The 12675-nt window shown below is 39.9% G+C and overlaps 1 long non-coding RNA gene across 2 annotated transcripts; it reads right to left on the bottom strand.

The window, feature by feature from the left end:
• Positions 1-2498: 2498 nt before the first annotated feature.
• LOC122864769 lies at positions 2499-11403 on the bottom strand. 2 transcript variants are annotated; one of them, XR_006375291.1, is made up of 4 exons: positions 11169-11403; positions 8331-8486; positions 5375-5501; positions 2499-2682 (listed from the first exon to the last, which is right to left on the bottom strand). It is a non-coding gene; the product is annotated as an uncharacterized LOC122864769 (long non-coding RNA). The 2 variants fall into 2 exon arrangements; XR_006375290.1 differs by lacking the exon at positions 11169-11403 and adding an exon at positions 10498-10614.
• Between the last annotated feature and the right edge of the window lie 1272 nt (positions 11404-12675).

Here is a 12675-nt window from a genome sequence, read left to right as displayed (position 1 = left end):
TTTGTCTTGGAACTCTGCCATGCAGGTCATTTTTGCCCAGTCTTTTTCTTATGGTGGAGTCATGAACACTGACCTTAACTGAGGCAAGTGAGGCCTGCAGTTCTTTGGATGTTGTTGTGGGGTCTTTTGTAACCTCTTGGATGAGTCGTCGCTGCGCTCTTGGGGTAATTTTGGTCGGCTGGCCACTCCTGGGAAGGTTCACCACTGTTCCATGTTTTTGCCATTTGTGGATAATGGATAATTCTGTCTCATTTGTTCCTGAATTTCTTTGGATCTCAGCATGATGTCTAGCTTTTGAAGATCTTTTGGTCTACTTCACTTTGTCAGGCAGGTCCTATTTAAGTGATTTCTTGATTGAGAACAGGTGTGGCAGTAATCAGGCCTGGGTGTGGCTAGATAAATTGAACTCAGGTGTGATAAACTACAGTTAAGTTATGTTTTAACAGGTGGGGCAATCACTTTTTCACACAGGGCCATATAGGTTTGGATTTTGTTTTCCGTTAAAAATAACAAACTTCATTTAAAACTGCATTTTGTGTTTACTTGTGTTATCTTTGACAAATATTTAATTTGATGATCTGAAACATTGAAGTGTGACAAACATGCAAAAAAAAAAAAATGAAATCAGGAAGGGGGCAAACACTTTTTCACCACTGTATTTAACACACTTTGGGGTTCCATAGGAGACCTCATTTTCTACAGTGTTGGTAAAGGAAAGGAAGAGGTTGAGAAGGAAAGAAGGGAGCATGTTAAGGGAAATGGAACCACTATTGTACCTCCATAGCGCTGTCTGTCTCTTCCTGACAGTGTCCTTCAGAGATGCACTTTATCAAACAGTTGTGATTTTCATGTTTACAAACTGGTATGATCAAGGTGAAATTTCTCGACAGATGAATGAGGCAGCCTTGCCAAAAACAAACAGAATAAGGCTGTAGCAGCTTTTTCATTTGCTTTCTGAAACAAATTGCACCCAAGATGAGACACAAAACACTCCATTGTTAATTCTCACCCTTGAACTGACAAACCTACATGTCAGATGTGCAATGAGGCAAATCAAGCAGATTCATTTTTATAGCCAAGCCCTCAGTCAGTAGTTATCAGCAGGGAGAGCAGCTGTAGCCCTTCATTCAAATGCAGCTTTGAATTATTTTTAAAGACCAATTCAAGGGAGCCTTATAACATTACAGAAGCTCCGGCCCTGATGGTGACATTTGAAGAAATGACTGAGGTGCCTCAGAGAGATGAGGTCATGACTGGCGTGAACAGTTTGCTTAGACTGTTTTAGACTGTCATTATTCCTTGATTTTTATCATGTTCGGCGCTCCAAAGGAAATTGCTTTGCAGGAAATGCCTGTGCATGACAAGTATGTATCTGTTTGTGTACTGTACATGAATCAACATAATTTCAGAGCCAATTAGTCACGACATTAACTAATCCTGTAGCCAGCATCAACCATGGGAGCAGGTGAATGCCGTCACTGTTTTCATGGCTTTAGTGTATTGTCTTTGTGTGGGAAACCTGATAACAGAGCAGGGCCAGTGAAGAATCTCTTTGCGTTGCCACGGTGACACTTCACAAAATTTCTGGCTGTGCTCCGATTGTCAAATGTCCCCAAATGGGATTTGCAAATCTACCGTAAGTGAGATTCAAAAGAGAAAGAGATGCAAGAGAAGTTATGTTTTGAACCATGTTTGCAAAATAATTATCCTCAGCCTGTGATGTGGGTAATTATGCAGGTAGGCTGACATTATTCAAATGAAAAGCAGTTTAGCAAAATAGTTGTGTTTATCTTTTTTTGTGTGTGGTACACTCTAGCAAGGGAGTAAAACTAACCAAAGAAAAAGAAGAAACAGCTACAGCTATGTGTGAAATAAGGGCACTTGAGAATAATGTGTTTTAAATGAGTTTGAGCAAAAGACGCTGTAGTCTCTTGGTGTGAGGTGAAAAGCAAGTTATAATAACAATGTCCTAGATATTGTGCATGAGTAGATTTTTAGTAGTATTGTTTTTTAAAAAAGGACCATAGTTCTTCTGTTTTTCTAATGAGCAATTCTTACTTTAACTTAGACCCAGTTTTCTTTGTATAGCCTAATGAAGGAATTTTAATGTGCTGAATGACACAAAGTGCTGCTACTGCCACTAGCTTCAGATAAAGTCATAATCCTTAAATCAGCTATCATCAATATTTTACAGTGTATGAAAGGACGCTGTATGGGGTTGCTCGTAGTGATGAACCCACAGAGAATTATCACCTGAATCTGCAGCTCCCCTCGGATTTATGGAGCTTTATAGAGAGTTTAACCTCATTGTTTAGCTGTCCGGCCTACAACGTTACTGTTTTGGTTTACTCTCACGGTGCAGTTTTCGGCTGCAGCAGTCAGCTCTTTTCAGCAAAAATGTTATGAAACGCGGAGATTTCTGGACCTAAATGCAAGACTTGAAGAGATGTTTGTAGGAATAAAACACTATTTATTCGAGAGTTCTGAGGAGAGGGGAGTGATCCGGCAGTCGAGCTGAGTGGAGAAGCCAAGCAGGTGGTGAGAGCTGTTCTGTAACTCGAGGAGTTGTCTAGCGTGGTGGAGAGGCTGGCAGACAATGAAGACAGACACGTGGACTCCAGGAATTGTTTGCCGTGGCGGAGAGCAGAGCAGATGACAGGAATCTTCAGACAAGAGGCGAACCTGAGCACAGGGAAACAACAGGTCAGGCAGGAATCCCAACACACAAAGCAAAATAACAAGACTAGAGTCTTGTACTTAGATAAAAGTAAAAAGTAACTCAGTTAAAACGTGCTCTGAGTAAATGTTACGGCGTTACATTTTGTGTGTGTGTGTGTGTGTGTGTGTATACACTAGTGGAACAACATCAGACCACCGAGCCCTTCTGTCCAATCCAACATTACATTCTATTTCTATAGATAGCACTTTGCAGCCTGTTCATCAACTGAATATCAATTATAAATATGCAACAGCCCTCCACAGTATAGCCATACAAGAATTAACCAGAAAAGAGGACAAAAGACAGACAATTAAACAAAAATGACCAAAAAGAAATAAAAAGAGCTGTGTACCCTGCGGCAGGTGCAACAAGCAATATTAAGCTACATACAATAACATGCTACTTTAACAGCAGAATAAAGCATGACCAAGGCAGACAACAAAAAGATGTATAGACAATTTAAACTCAACAGTGGCTACAGCCCACAAACATGCATATTATAGCAAAAAGAGAGCTGCACAGTTTTTACACATCATGTAGGACACAAACACACACAATGCTATGTTGCTGGGCAACGCAGTGGTTGTTGATGCTCTTCTCTTTACATTCAGTGAGTGTGTTGTACTCATCTGTCTGAACGTCATTTTGTGAGTCTTGTCCTCCTCAATCTGCTCTAGGTTCAGCTCGTTTATTCTCAAAGCATAACATGACCAGTCCACTCAGCCTCTCTGCCCACTATAACCAGTCCACTCAGCCTCACTGTTCCACTGGGCTCCTCAAAGTTTTCAAACATTTTGAATTGAAAGAGGCTCAGTAGTCACAACTGTAAAAGGGATTATTGTCAGAAACAGCAGAAAGTCCTTACACACCTCACTGAAGTTTCTAAGCAATGTAATAAATGTAGAAGTTACCGCTGGAGGATCCACCATGAGCATTTCAGCAATTAGCATTTTAGCCAGACCCAGCATGCACCCCTTATTCATGCAACATCTTGGGTGTATTTGATTTGGGTCACTTAGCACGCTCACCGGGTGGTGCATTAAATCAGTGATTAACTAAGGTAGATGCAAACTTTTTTTTAACTATGTCAAGGTACAATAATGCTAACCTTAACCCATAATGACGTGAGCCTTCATTTTATCCTTAAATTACCGGAAAACCGCTAGGCCTGGCCCAGGTGCGACTGCAACCCCCACACCCCCTCACCTTCCGCCAGTGAATATACACGTTGAACATGTATCTGTTACTGAGTGTCAGCTGAGTGCAGAGTGTCACCTCTCTGAACATGGAGCTCCTGGAGCTCTGCCCTCCCTCGCCCGCAGACACACCAGCAGCTTCTTCTCTGCTGCGGCTGCTGGTTTGGCGACACTCCACACACCCCCTTTCTTACACGGTTTCTCAGGACTTTTGTCCTTACTCTGTAATAGATGCGACTTGAAATGTAGCGAAGAACAATACTTGAGATAAAAAGTACTTCAAGTTCAAGTAAAATTACTGATTTGTAAAAATACTCAAAAGAGTACAAGTACACAAAAAAACGAGAGTACAGTAACAAGAGTAAATGTAATTTGTTACTTCAACCACTGCCTAACAAGTTCACCATATCAATGTAAAAGGTGATGAGATGTCAATGATGTGTTCACAACTTGTTTTCCACTGCCCTCAAATAGCCACAAAAATAATTTATTGCAGGTTTAAATAGAAACGTAAAACCTGTTTGATTGAAGATCTGTACCTGAGTACGATTGCCTCAATGTTATTTTCAGATCTGTGTCGTTTGTTTGAATCAGACTCTGGTTGGTTTTTCCCCTTGGTACAATTCGTTTGGGCAGATCTGAACACAGCAATCATACTTGGGTGCGAACCAAAACAACCGCACCAAGACGCTTTAGAGGAGGTGGTCTCGGTTTAGTCACAAACAAATTCTGGAGCAGTTCGTTTGTGGTGGAAACGTTACCCAAACTTGATCGGACCCAACTACAAGGTGTACTCCACAAGTTTGACCTAAATGGTTCCTGTGTTAGGAGTGATAGGGAGTTATAGTTCCTGTTTATGTTTTGTGTTTTCCTAAACACTTTGGACTGGTTTTCACTGAGAAATAATCATGAGGTGTGGTTATGCTGTGTGTGTTAAGAGGATGTGACTGTGAGGTGCATGCGCATCCACTAGAGATTTAAGGACGCAACGAAGCTCCGGTGTGCGAGTTGGGAGCGCGGCAGTTGAATGAGCATTGGACAATGACTGGTTTTGGAAGTTCTACTCCTGACCTACTGCAGCTTCACACCTTGCCATCTCAAGATTTCCCCCCGTCGTGGAAATCAGTCCACCTGCTTCTGTTTCTTTGAGTGCATTGAGGTTTGACCTGGAACAGCAACAAAGTATGTTGCCTTTTTAAAGTTTAGGCAGATAACCTGTAGCAGACCTAGCAAGACATTCTTCCTGTGCTTACTTTCTCGATCCCACCCCAGACACATCTAACCAATGAGTGGAGTGCATGTGCTTTTAGTGATGTATTTTGGTTTGCTTGAATTTTTTTCTGTGTGAAAAGAAACAGAACCAGTTATGACTTCTAGGTTTGGAAACGTCCTTAAAAACACGTCCTAGAATTCTTTTTGAAATGACTCATGTATTGACCACTGGGGGCGACCAGCATACCTTGAACTGAGAGGTCCACCACGTCATGTTCGTTGTAATAAGGAAGACGTTTATACTAAACTCATGATCCAGTCTTCTGCATCACATCCAGTTCACGCATGCATCGTTTCCTGTGAATTCCTTGTGCCTGGGTACTCACAGGGAAAGGAGTAATTACAAAATAGCCTTATGATTAGACAGAATTTTCTTTCTTTTCACTGCCTTATACAATCTGACAACATTATGTTCATGGTAGTTAATTTATTTATTGGGTGGGGTTCTGCTATATAATCAGCAGTGACTGTTGTATATGTCCCGCTGACATCAACTGAAGTCATGTTTCAGTTTTTTTCAGTTTTTCATGTTGGTTGAAGAAATGCTGTATGTCTACTGTATTTAAGACTTGTTATTTCTGTAATTTGGGTCAATCTCCATGCTTGTAGACATGCTGTGCTGAAACAATTTGTTGATTAATCTATTAATTGGTCAACAGATATGTTGTTGATTAATCTATTAATTGGTCATCAGAAAATTAATCTGAAACTATTTTGATAAATTATTCATCGTTTGTCATGTTTTACACAAAAATACCAAACATTACTTTTTTCCAGATTCTAATGTGTAAGAATTTACTGCTTTTTTATTGCTATCTTATTTGATGGATATCTTTGCATTTCTGCCAAAGCCAGCAATCTGAAGACGTCACCTTTTGCTTTGGGGAAATTGTGATCAGCATTTTTCAATGTTTTCTGACATTTCATCAACCAAAACATTAATAGAGAAAATGATAAAAAGATTAAGCCCTAATTAAAGATTTATTACAGAATGCTAAATCTAAAGTATTTTAACTTTTAGAGGCAAAAAAATCCTCCTCTGAATTAAATACAGTATGTCCTGTTATCCTGCTAGGATGAAAAGTCAGTCTTTCCCAAGGCAGGACTTGGCAGCATTACCAGGTGTTGAAGGACTGCAGGAATAGACATTAAATGAACAGAAATGAATAATTTCCCTGCGTGAAGAGAGTGCTCTACCTTGCATTCCCATGTGAAGGTGAAAAAGTCAGGAGGTAATTGTTATTGATCACGCAAAGATTAGACAAACTCGGAGGCTAAAGGTTGGGAAAACCTAAAATAAGCACATATAGACAACGCCTCAGGTGGATTTGTTTGTTTTTACAATGGTGTTAATGATGCAAGGTGAAAAGTGCCTTTTCTGATCTACTATCCTGTTCACACAGGTTGCCAGTTGTTAGTCAAAAGGAGAGAGGAATGGCAGAGCTCATCAGTGAGTTTTTAAGTTTACTCAAGGACACAAGGAGCCAGGGATAACTCCATCTCAAATTAAATTACACGTAGCACATAAACCAAAGTTTGAAAGTATCTAAATATAGGAATTTATCTCTCTTCCAACATCTGTTGTTGATAAGAGACAACTCTATAATCATATGGCATGGTCAAAAGGAATTATGTTTGCTGGATGCATTTATTTGAAATGTACAGATGTTAATCATTTCACGCTGAACCCCAGAGAGTTCAATAAACGAGCTGGAATTAAATGTTTGAAAAGAGAAAATAGAAGTGTGATCTAAGCATACTGTACAACTTTAATTAATGTGTAATCCTGTAATCCTGTATTTATTTCCTCTCCTATAATTTTCAATTAGTTCTTTGCTCTCTCCTCCAAGGCAGCTGAATACATTACACGTTCAGGTCGGTTAAGGCAAAATCATTTATGTGAAATTACACCTGTGCTAGTTTTCCTAAATAGTCCCTTTCACCTTCTTGACAGAGGTAATTCATGCAGTTATTACAATGAAGATCCAAGGTATAGATCACAACTGTCTATGTCTGTAAGGATATACAGAGCACCTATAAAAAGTTTTCATGCTTTATTGTTTTACAACATTAGATCACTACTAGATTTAATTTGCTGTTTGACACTAATCAACAGTGAAAACAGATCGCTACAAAGTGATCTAAATTATTTACAAATATAAAATACATATCTGTATAAGTGTTCACCCCCTTTAATAGGACACACCTAAATCATCACTGGTGCAGACAGTTGGTTTTAGAAGTCACATCATTAGTTCATGGTGTAGTCAAGGAGTTTGAGTTGATTGTAGTATAAATGCATCTGTATCTGGAAGGTCCGACTTTTGGTGAGTCAGCATCATGGCAAAGCCTACCATGAAGACAAAGGAACACTCCAAACAACTTGGGGATGGATACAAGAAAATACAAGTCACTGAAAATTGTAGTTAGTTGTATGTTAGTTAGTTAGAGTCCAGTAAAATCAATCATTAAGAAATGGAGAGAGTGTCACAGCTGTCTGGAGCTGGCTGTCCTCAAAAACTGAGTGAACGTGCGAGATGGAGACTAGTGAGGGAAGCCCCCAAGAGACAAATGACAACTCTGAAGGAGTCCCAAGCTTCAAAGGGTGAGACTAGAGAGAACAGTTGGGAAGTCGCAGCTTTATGGGAAAGTGGCAAAGAGAAAGCCACTCTTGAAAAAAAAAAACTGACATGGCATCTTGTTTGCCAGAAGGCACGAGGGAGACTCTGAAGTCAGCTGGAATGGTAAATGGACTGTACTTGTACAGCGCTTTTCTAGTCTTCCGACCACTCAAAGCGCTTCCCACTACATATCATATTCACCCCATTCACACACTGATGGCACAGCCCTCAGGAGCATTTTGGGGTTCAGTGTCTTGCCCACTTCGGGAAGCCAGGATCAAACCGCCGACCTCCCGATTTGTGGACGACCCGCTCTACCACTAAGCCACAGCCGAAGAAGCTTGTATGGTCTGATGAGACTAAGATTGAGCTTTTGGCCGTCAGACTGAACTCCCACACATCAACCATAAACATCCCAGCCCCAGTGTGAAGCATGGTGAAGGCAGCATCATGCTGCAGGCCCTGGAAGGCTTCTGAGGGTAGAGGGTAAAATGACTGCACTGGTTTTCCTCCAGGACTTACCTGTATTTTGCTGCAGTCTGCAAGAAACCTGCCACTTGGGAGAAGATTTGTTTTCCAGCAGAGTCCAGATCTCAATCCAATCAATAATTTGTGGTTGGACTTGAAAAAGGCTGTTCACCAATGATCCCCATGCAACCTGACAGAGCTTGAGCAGTTCTGCAAAGAAGAATGAGAAATAAAACTGTGGCAAATCTCACAGAGACCTATTCACTCAGACTCAAGGCTGTAATTGCTGCCGTAGGTGCATCTACTGAATACTGACTTGGAGGGGGTGAATACATATGCAAACATGTATTTAGTATTTTATATTTTTAATTAATTTCGATCATTTTATAGAGGTTTGTTTTCACTTTTCACTTCAATGTTGCGGAAAACATGAGAACTTCCCAGGGTGAATATTTCTTCTCTCTGTAAAGTAAGCTTTTGGCATAAGGCATAACATTTTCCACAGGCCTTACCATTCTGGTACTTCTTACTCATGTGCTTTGCAGTTTAGTATAGTAGTATAGTTGCTAAGTAAGAACACATCCTGCAGTGTGGGCCTCAGTGCAGTATAGTAAGACCAGAGTCAATAATGAGTCTTTCAGTTTGTCTGATAGAACTACAGTGAACTGCCAGCGTGCAAATAACTCTGATAGCTGAAGTTTGTGATAGGCAATTTAGACAACTCATTATTTTGTTGAAAACTGTTTGAGAAACCTCTTGTTCTCCATTTCTGATTTAATGAAGCGCGGGTGCTGGACAGAGATGAAATCTCTTTCTTCCCAGGTGCTTTGATGATTTCAAGCGAAGTGACCGGAAGAAGTACAAAAGAATATACATGACATGGTATAATTGCCCTTTGTCTTCAGTCAGACATCCAGACTCTCTGTAATGAAAATAGATCGAAGACACAGGGAGATATTACAGGGGACACCGCTGCTATTGAAAAAGTTGAGACAGTCTAAATGCCAGGTTCAGAAAAAGGCCTAGAAGACCAGAATGATGTCTGAGTTTGTTACCACTGTACAGCTACTGAGTCTTACTGGGAGTGAGTTTACTATATATCCATTGTTTTATTACGTTGTATTATTATACCGTGCATACTTATCAACCTATGAACCTCTAAATCGCCTTTTGTACTTTACACTTATTTAGCTTATATACTTTATATCCACTTTGTACTTAATTTATCTTACCTGTATTATAGTTTATTATATGTTGATTTGCTTAGTACTTCTATCCCTGTGTGCACTGACGTGATAGTGAGCAGCTGTAACAAAAGAGTTTCCCCTCGGGGATCAATAAAGTATTTCTGATTCTGATATCCATGCAGTACTGCTTATACTGCCACGTGTTAAGGTGAAGCTCTGATGTGGGACCAGGCCAAGGCATAAGAAAGAAAGAGACTGCTTAGGGTCACATTGATTCATGGCATACCAGCAAACTCCCCCATTCTTTCTCGGTTTCCACAGTATTTGAAAGCTATCTACTGGTGTGCTGTCTTTTTTACCTTTATTTCTTTCTTTTTCAGTTTCACAGAGTCCAGATCTCTTTTGCAGGAATGCTCTGACCACACCTGTAGTTACATACATTCACACCTGGAAGCTGGTATATCCGCTACAACCACAGTCTGACCTGTTGGTCACTGAGCAACTCAGCTGGAGCAGTTGGGGTTAAGGGCCTTGCTCAGAGGGAAATCCGGGGTTCAAACCCTCTGATCACAAGCCTGCTTCTCTAACCTTTAGGCCACGTTGCATAGATGGAAGCAAAATTACACATTGAAAGTTAATATTTCAATATGTATTAACTGATTGCCTACTGTAGTTGAAATGCTTTATTATTGATTATACTTACCTTTATTTGTAATTGTCAGTGTGACAAACATTTTTCAGTATAACTAATTACTGAGTACTGTACAGGATTTAGTTTATGAGCTTTGTCCCTATGGCTCCATAGTTCCTGGAACTATTTGGTCAAAAAAGGTTAAGATTTTTAGCAGTTAGGCAGTAAACATTGGATGGATGTAAATTGTGTACGTATATTAGCATAATTTCATAGGCAACTGTTAGTTTGTGCAAGCTGGGCAACTAGGAACACAAGGAATAGGACCCAAAGCTAATTCAGAGGCAGAGCACGTGCAGTACAAGGATTTAATAACAAAAACAGCAGGTACAAAAGGGCTTACAGCGTGGTGAGGCAGGCAGAGCTCGAAACCAGTGAAGCAGTCCAAACGAAAGGCAAACAAATCCGAAGGGGAGCAGGTAAGACTCAAAGTCCGCTGTCTAATGAGTTTGCCATTTTGTAGTATTGTCGGAATGTATAGTGAGAATTAGTATACCCTATATAGTGGGCTGAAAGTATCCCAGAATGCATTGTGGAAGGTAGTGTACAACCAATGGTCACTAACCAAGCTGTATTTCCTATCATGATTGCACTGAAAGACAAGCGACGATGCTGATCTGGCACATTTTAACTGTGCGACAGCAATGACGTAATTAGCGGCGCAGAGAAAATGAGCAGAGTAGTGTCCGAAATGTCATTTTGCCAATGAGCTCACTATAGTCTTCTACATAGTACTCCCTAGATAGTGAGTAATGAATGAGTGATAATTTCAGACACACACAGAAACGAAGACGACTAGTATTTATTTAGGCCAATGATCTGGCCTTTCCTAAAAGGAGGTAACTATACTGAACAAAAATAAAAAACATTCCATAAGATTTATTTATTGTGATTCAGAGTAAATACAGCTCACAAAAGTACACATGTAGTTAGTCAAATGAGGGAACAGAACCCAAACGCAGACAAGCAAGCAAAGCTGGTGATGATCAATAGTTATTAACAAAAAGGGCTTACATAGGAGTAGGCAGGCAAACAGTAGCTCACAGCAGGTAAGCCGTCAAAACCAAAAAACAAGTCCAATGGTGAGCAGGAAAATCCACATACAGGCAAGGTACTGGGAAACAAAGAATCCACAGAACAACAAACTAGGCTGCTTAACAGAGATGCAACAACAAAATGAACAAAGGAAAAACTCTGATGAAATACACTTGGTGAGGGAGACAACGAGACACAGGTGAAAACAATCAAAAATAACCATAGACAGGAAGCAAAACTACAGGAAACACATGAGGTGGAACATTTACCAAAATAAAACCGGAAATAACCAAACACAAACCCAAAACTGACAACACATTGAAAGTTAATATTAAAGCTGTTTGACCTTTTTTTTTAACTGATTACATCCTGTAGTTGAAATACTTTTCGTCATGGTTTGTTATGTTAGTTCCCTACATTTATAATTCCATGTAATAGCAAGTATTATTTTTCAGTAAGACATATTAATGAATATGGAGTGAAAGTTGTAGTGCCGTTCTACTTAGGGCTCTGCTTCAGTTCCACCTTGTTATTGTTCTCTACCTTTTAAGTGTTCCATCACAGTATATATACACAGTGGGGTTTTTTCACAGAAATGTCTAATTCTAGACTTCTCTCCTATGAAGTCTTTGCTAAAGGTCAAACAAAACAAATTATGTGTCTGATGCTACAGTAGATTGTACTGCTATATTAACTCATTCTGACTGGGGATTTGTTAGAGACTCTTCCGTCTGCCTGGTTGGAGCATAGTGATCACGATGGCGACCTCAGTGTGCTGAACAATGAGCACCGCTAATGTCGTGACATCATCTTGTGAGATCCCCAGGCTTTTACAGATGGAGGTCTCCATCCAAATCTTCACTCTGGAATATGGATAATGTCCTGATCATTATAGTGAGAGTAATTCCACAAAATGCATTCCTCAGTCAGCCTTTTTTCCATTATCTCGATAAATCCAATACGTCATATTTAGCATTCAATCAATGCCTCCTTTCTTTGCTGAGGGAGGCTCTTTGCCATTAAGTCTTTGCCATTAAAAGTAATTGAGGGTGTAATTTAGTGGAATTGTGTCGAAGCGGCAGTGTGAAATTTTGAAGCTGACTAAATTCTTCCAGGGACTTGATGGTTGACGGCTTGTTACCTGCTGTGTAGTAGAGATTTCTGATTGATTTTCTTTCTGCACTTTAAGCGTGAAGCACGGATGTGACATAGATTGCCCATAAATACACCAGTTTGCTCCAAAGCATGCAGTAAAAAGGGTCTTTTCTACTGATTCAATGATGAAAACTACTGGAAAAACAATAAAGAGACATATTCACTGATAAAAGAGGGTTAAAACTAATCAGATGAAGATCAATGTAATCACATGTCAAATAAATCTCATCTTGTTACCTCAATTCAAAGGTTAAAAGTTTACCATTGCAGAGAGTCGCGATACATTACAGAGCTTTACACAGAACAATAATACAGTATACAGGAAATAATT

The sequence above is a fragment of the Siniperca chuatsi genome, linkage group LG17 (assembly GCF_020085105.1).
Source record: "Siniperca chuatsi isolate FFG_IHB_CAS linkage group LG17, ASM2008510v1, whole genome shotgun sequence".
NCBI classification, from domain to species: Eukaryota; Metazoa; Chordata; class Actinopteri; order Centrarchiformes; family Sinipercidae; genus Siniperca; species Siniperca chuatsi.
This window is presented reverse-complemented; position numbering and strand designations above follow the sequence as displayed.